The sequence below is a fragment of the Cebus imitator genome, unplaced genomic scaffold (genome assembly GCF_001604975.1).
Source record: "Cebus imitator isolate Cc_AM_T3 unplaced genomic scaffold, Cebus_imitator-1.0 Scaffold33, whole genome shotgun sequence".
Lineage (NCBI taxonomy): Eukaryota > Metazoa > Chordata > Mammalia > Primates > Cebidae > Cebus > Cebus imitator.
In genome coordinates this window covers 2,248,797-2,254,062 of record NW_016107348.1, presented here as the reverse complement: position 1 = coordinate 2,254,062, position 5,266 = coordinate 2,248,797, and the positions used below count along the sequence as shown (strand labels likewise).

Below are 5,266 nucleotides of genomic sequence, written 5' to 3'. Positions count from 1 at the left end.
AATTTCTAGGCAGGCAAACAGAATCCTATTTTGATTAAAGCTTGGACAAAGGCAATGAACAGGCAACCCCAGGACCGCAGGGATTAGATCCAGGGATTAGATCCAGGTTAGATCCAGGGATTTTAGCTCAGTTTTGCAAACAGAGGGCCTCCTTTGGCTTTCCCAGTCCATCAGTCCCATTTGAGTCAATGCTTGTTAGGGAGCACCAGCCACGTACGAGGCACTGTGCAGGATGTGTTGGAGCTGGAAGCCAGGGAGTGGATGGAGAAGGCAAAGAAGGGCACTCCACACCTAAGATATTGCGTCGTGTGTTTAGAGAAGGCAGAGTAGTCAGCAAGGCCACAGCTGGGCTTATAGGCAGGTGATGGAAAACAGGGGCTGCAAAGAGTCTCAGGCTGAAACTGACATGCTCCGAATGCCAGCTGAGGGATGTGTGCCTTAGCCCCACGGTTCCGGAAGCCCCAGAAGGCGGTGGGACAGAGGCGCCCCAAGGACACTTGAGATCTTGTCTGTCTTCCTCACAACCATCTCCCCCACGCCTGGGACAGTACCTGGCACCTCTGTCAATGGAAAGAAACAATAAACAAATGACCTACGTTGGAGAACATCCTTAAATGTAGAGGATGGTGAAGGACTAAGTCAGGAGGCCCCCGTTAAGAACTCACAGCAATATGGAACCCAGGAGGCAGAGGTCACAGTGAACTGAGATTGCGCTACCGCACTCCAGCCTGTGCAACACAGCGAGACTCCGTCTCAAAACCAAAAACTCACAGCAGTCATCTGGGTGAGAACTGACCAGAGAAACAGCGGTAATGGATACGGAGAGGAGAGCACACAAGCAATCAACAGTGAGGGTGGGCTCAGCAAGACTTGTAGATTGATGGAACACAGTGGCCAAAGGGCAAGAGGTGTCTAAGACACCTGGCCAGTATCCTGGCGGAGGAGGGAGAAGGGGAATGGGCTGCTTGGGGGAAGAAACCTATAGGGCTTGGAGATGCAAGATGCCCCAGGCCCACCCCGGAGAACAGCATTTGCATCCTCCACTGAGAAAATATTGTGGGGAGGAGCTAGCGCGGGCAGTGAGAAGCAAACAGCGTGGAAAGTGAGAAAGAGCATGGCTACCGCAGCCTCCTGCAGAGGGCAGACAGCCTCCCTGTGGCTCTTTGCTCTGCTCCCCAGGCCATGCAGCCCCTTATTCAGAGACACAGCCCTAAGACAGAGGAATGGCTAAATAACAGGAGGGGAAGCAGGGGTGCAAGGGCGTGCAACTCATCGGGGTAGGGAGTGGTACCAAGCGGGGACCTCTGGCAGCAGCTGAGGTGTCAGAGAACACAGAAGACGTGAGGAGGGCCCATCTCAGCAGTGGGAGCTCACAGGGAGGTCTTCAAGCCGCATCTGAGCTAAGGCTGGCAGGACTGATGATGGATTCAATGCTTCATGGGGAGAGGGCCAGGGTGGCTCCTTTTCCCATGTATAGGCATAAGTTTTAGGTCTGGGTGATGATGTCATTACATTGGAGTTCCCTGAACCATGTTCCAGAAACTTTGGGAAGCTAGAAGCAGCCAGGGAGCTGCTCATGTCTGTGACACAGCCCCCACCCCTCCCCATCCTCTATAGATATAGTCTACAGGCCAGTGCAGGGGGCTCCAGGTGCCCAGGGCACGTGCTTAGCATGATCCTCCGACAGCCAGCCCTCAGATGGCACGTGGCTCCCAGCAGGGACTTTGAAATGCTGAAATCTCACCCAGCCACATAGGCCCCTTGGGAAGAATCCATACAAGGGTCTGCAGGCCCACCCTTCCCCTCAGGCTCACAGAGAAAGCCCGGGCGAAGAGGTGGACCACAAGTTCAACGTGCACAGGACCATAGCTTTGGGTCTGAAATTTATTGAGTGCCTATTATGTGCCAAGCTCTGTACTAGGCACTGGGGATACAAAGATAAATGTGACATGGTCCCTGACTTCAAGGACTTCACAGTTCATTGGAAAAACTGACATAAAACCAAATGATTAGAATGCCTAAGGCCATTCAAAGAATTGAATAAGCTGGGCATAAGTGGGTGGGAAAGACTGTCACCTAATCCTCACGCCAACAGCCTGGGAGAGGTGGTGTTGGCTCGTTTTACAGGTGAAGAAAGTGAGGTTACAGTGGTGAAAGCACTTGCCTCAGGTCACACTAGGAAGAGACACTGCTGGCAGCGTGCCGGAGTGTGCCACACAGCCTCGTGCGAGTCACTTCTGTGCTTCTCCCCCGACTCTTTGCTCTGGCTCAGCTCACTGGTAGCTTGAAATCTACCAACAGATGGGTCACAGAAATCAGCAAGCACTACCAAGCAGGGGATAGCCTGGATTCAGATCCCAGTTTGAAACCAAAGACTCCCTCCAGTCTCCCCCAGAACATTCTCTGAATTGAACCCCCACTCCTTCTAAAAAGCCTGCCTCCCCAGGAGACTCAAGAAGCTTGTCCCGGACAATACCAAAAAGACAATGGATATGGCCCACCTTGGGAGTCCCCAAGGGCTGTGCAACTCCGTCGAGTCACCGACCACCCTTCTGAGTGACTCACCTGCTCACCCTGCTGAGCTAGCATCTCAGCAGACACATGTGGGCCAGATAAGCCAGTGGGCCTGGGACGGGAGGGACAGAGCGGCCCAGGAGGAAGAGGAGGCTGGGACAGCGCGTCCCTGGTTAGTGTGATTCGCTGCTGAATCTCCGTCTCCCCCACCAGCTCCACAGGACTGTGGCTGGCCTCACTTATCCAGGGAGACCAGGTGCAAGCAGCACACCCGGGCGGCAGGGAGCCCCAGGCCAACACGTGTTGAGTGAATGAATGAGCTAGTGAAGGAGGCAGGAGGCCATCAACGCTGAGGGTGTACACCTGCCTCCCCCAGCATCGTCCACCCGCCCTGTGGGGAGGGAGGGGAGGCCGCAGGAGAGCTGGGCTGCCGGGGTAGAGCCCAGGTTCTGCTGCTCACTAGGTAACCTGCGCCTCAGCGTCCTCCGCCGTAAAACGGGGTCTGTGGCTTGTCCCGAGAACTAAATGAGTTAACGTTTGTGAAGCACCTGGCACGCAGTCAGCGCTGTGTGTTAAATCCGTAAGGAAGACCCCCCGCCCCCCACTCCCCAGATCACTCCGTCTGCGGGCAGAAAGCGTTTTCCCCTCTGCTCTTCCAAGGTGCGCGTTCAGCCCGTTCCACCCCGAGAGGGCTTCCCTCCTGGGGAAGAGAACCCCTGCCTTGCCCGAGCTCTGAGCGTCCTCCCCTTCCCCCCACCCGTCCCACCTCCAGCGTCCCCACCCACCCACCTCTGTCTCTCTGTAAGTGGCCCTGAGCCTCGTCTAGTCCGCCTGGCCCCCAAGCTCGCGGACGGCGCCCCAGCAGCCCCGCTGTGGTCTGGGGGTCCGGGGGGCCGCAGGCTGGACGCGCCGCCCCAGCCAGAGCCAGGGCCCGGCCCGCACGCCGCGGGCGCCACCCGGTGGCCAACTGCGGAATCGGCGGCGCAGGCGGCCTGCAGAGCCTGGAGGCCCAGAGGGTGCCCGGGCTGACAAAAGGGAGAGAAGGTGGAAGGAAGGGCGCAACACCAAAGGGGCTGTCGGTCACAGAGCAATTCACTCAGTGATCAGGAGGCAGTCCAGGAGGCAGTGATCCGCGAGCAGGGTTGCATGGGCGCCGGCGGGCAGAGCCTGCAGGGGCCCTTTCTCCCTATGGGTTAGACAGCCCCTCCCCAGAAGTGACCCCTCCCATAGGATAATCTTTGGCAGGAGTCTGAGGTTCCTGCTCCTGGAATCCCTGGCTTCCCTGTGCCAAGCGCATTACACCCACAGCGCCACAGCTATGGGCTGATGAGAAGACAAACACGGGACTCTACACCCTGACGCTGGAGCATATATATCCTCGTTCCCTGGCTAGGGTCCCTGGGGAATAGCATTTGGCGGAGAGTCCAGGTTCTAATCCCAGCTCTGCCCTGACTCTACGTGTGCCCTAGCCCATCTGTGCCTCGATGTTCCCATCTGTGAAAAAAAGGATGATAAAAATAAAAATCCACCCAACTTCTCTCCCGGAGGTGAGGAGGTAAGGCTTACACGAAATAATGCCGATGAAAGCATTCTGAAGATCAAAACCCAGGGCATTCAAAGTTTCTGATCCATGATAACTTTAGTAACCAGTTGAATACAAGGAAATACAAATACACTTACTCAAAAAGTAAGCCCCTCAAGTTCTGACATTAAAAACTCCTTAAACAAGAGACTTTCATTTGGAGGGGAAAGAAAGGAGCATGCAGTTGAGATCCAAAAATACAAAGTTCCATATGGGGAATTTAAATGATCTTAGGATTTTACTATATAAAATTTAAAGGCAGCTCGCTCTTCAGGAAACTAGTAGAATAGACATTACAATCCCCAAAGATGTCCAGAGGACAAAGGAGGAGCCCAGAGTTAACTAGGGTCCGACTTGATCTGCTTCAAACACAGAATCACAGAACCTCACGGTGACCTAGACATCCCAGCAGGCACCAGCCTCTACGCAGAGTGCACATGAACACTTCCACCCGGCCACGTGTGCGGGCTCTTCCTTGTACAAGAACAAATCCACCTACAGGCCGTATTCTGATAGCCACAGGTGGAACCCAGGCCCCTGGCTATTGGCCCAGGATCATGAGAACAAAGCTGTCCCCCGCTTCAGAGTTCAAACCTGGAATCTCAAGGCAGGATGAGAATTGACCCCAGAGTGAGGGAGACAGGCAGCCCTGGCCCAATCTCTACCCCACAAAAAAATGCAGCGAGCCAAACTTCATTCCCTCACCGCCTGTATACCATGGGCAGCAGCTGCGGGGGGAGTGAGAGCACCCGCTTCAGGAGAGAGGGTTGGGACAGCTCTGGCAGGGCAGACCCGAGCGAGGGATTTCAGCTCCTCTGATCAGCACGTCTCCTAAAAGTCCTTTTTGACACGCAGGGTCCTTTGCTGATCCTAGCAGTCGCCCCCTCTTCCCTTCCCCCTCTCTTACTGTCTTCCTCCTGAAGTAGAGAGGGTTGCATACACCATCACAGCCTATGTATTTCTGCTTCACCATGTTCTTGTCCCAATTTGTTCTGTTCCTCAGGCTTTTCTCTCCCTTGCAGCACATGTTGCCGTGCAATATCTATTTTCCCTGTGGCCTTCCAGAGCGCCAGGATCTCTGGGAGTGAACCTTGACAGGCGCCTCCTCTGAATCCCCCAAGCCCCGTGGGTCATCAGTTTTCAATGAGCTCTACGTGCACTTGCACAGAG

At 55.1% G+C, this 5,266-nt stretch overlaps 1 long non-coding RNA gene across 1 annotated transcript; it reads right to left on the bottom strand.

The window, feature by feature from the left end:
- Window positions 1–1,879: 1,879 nt before the first annotated feature.
- LOC108301288 lies at window positions 1,880–3,029 on the bottom strand. The gene is made up of 3 exons (XR_001823799.2): window positions 2,975–3,029; window positions 2,502–2,626; window positions 1,880–2,291 (listed from the first exon to the last, which is right to left on the bottom strand). It is a non-coding gene; the product is annotated as an uncharacterized LOC108301288 (long non-coding RNA).
- Window positions 3,030–5,266: the final 2,237 nt, after the last annotated feature.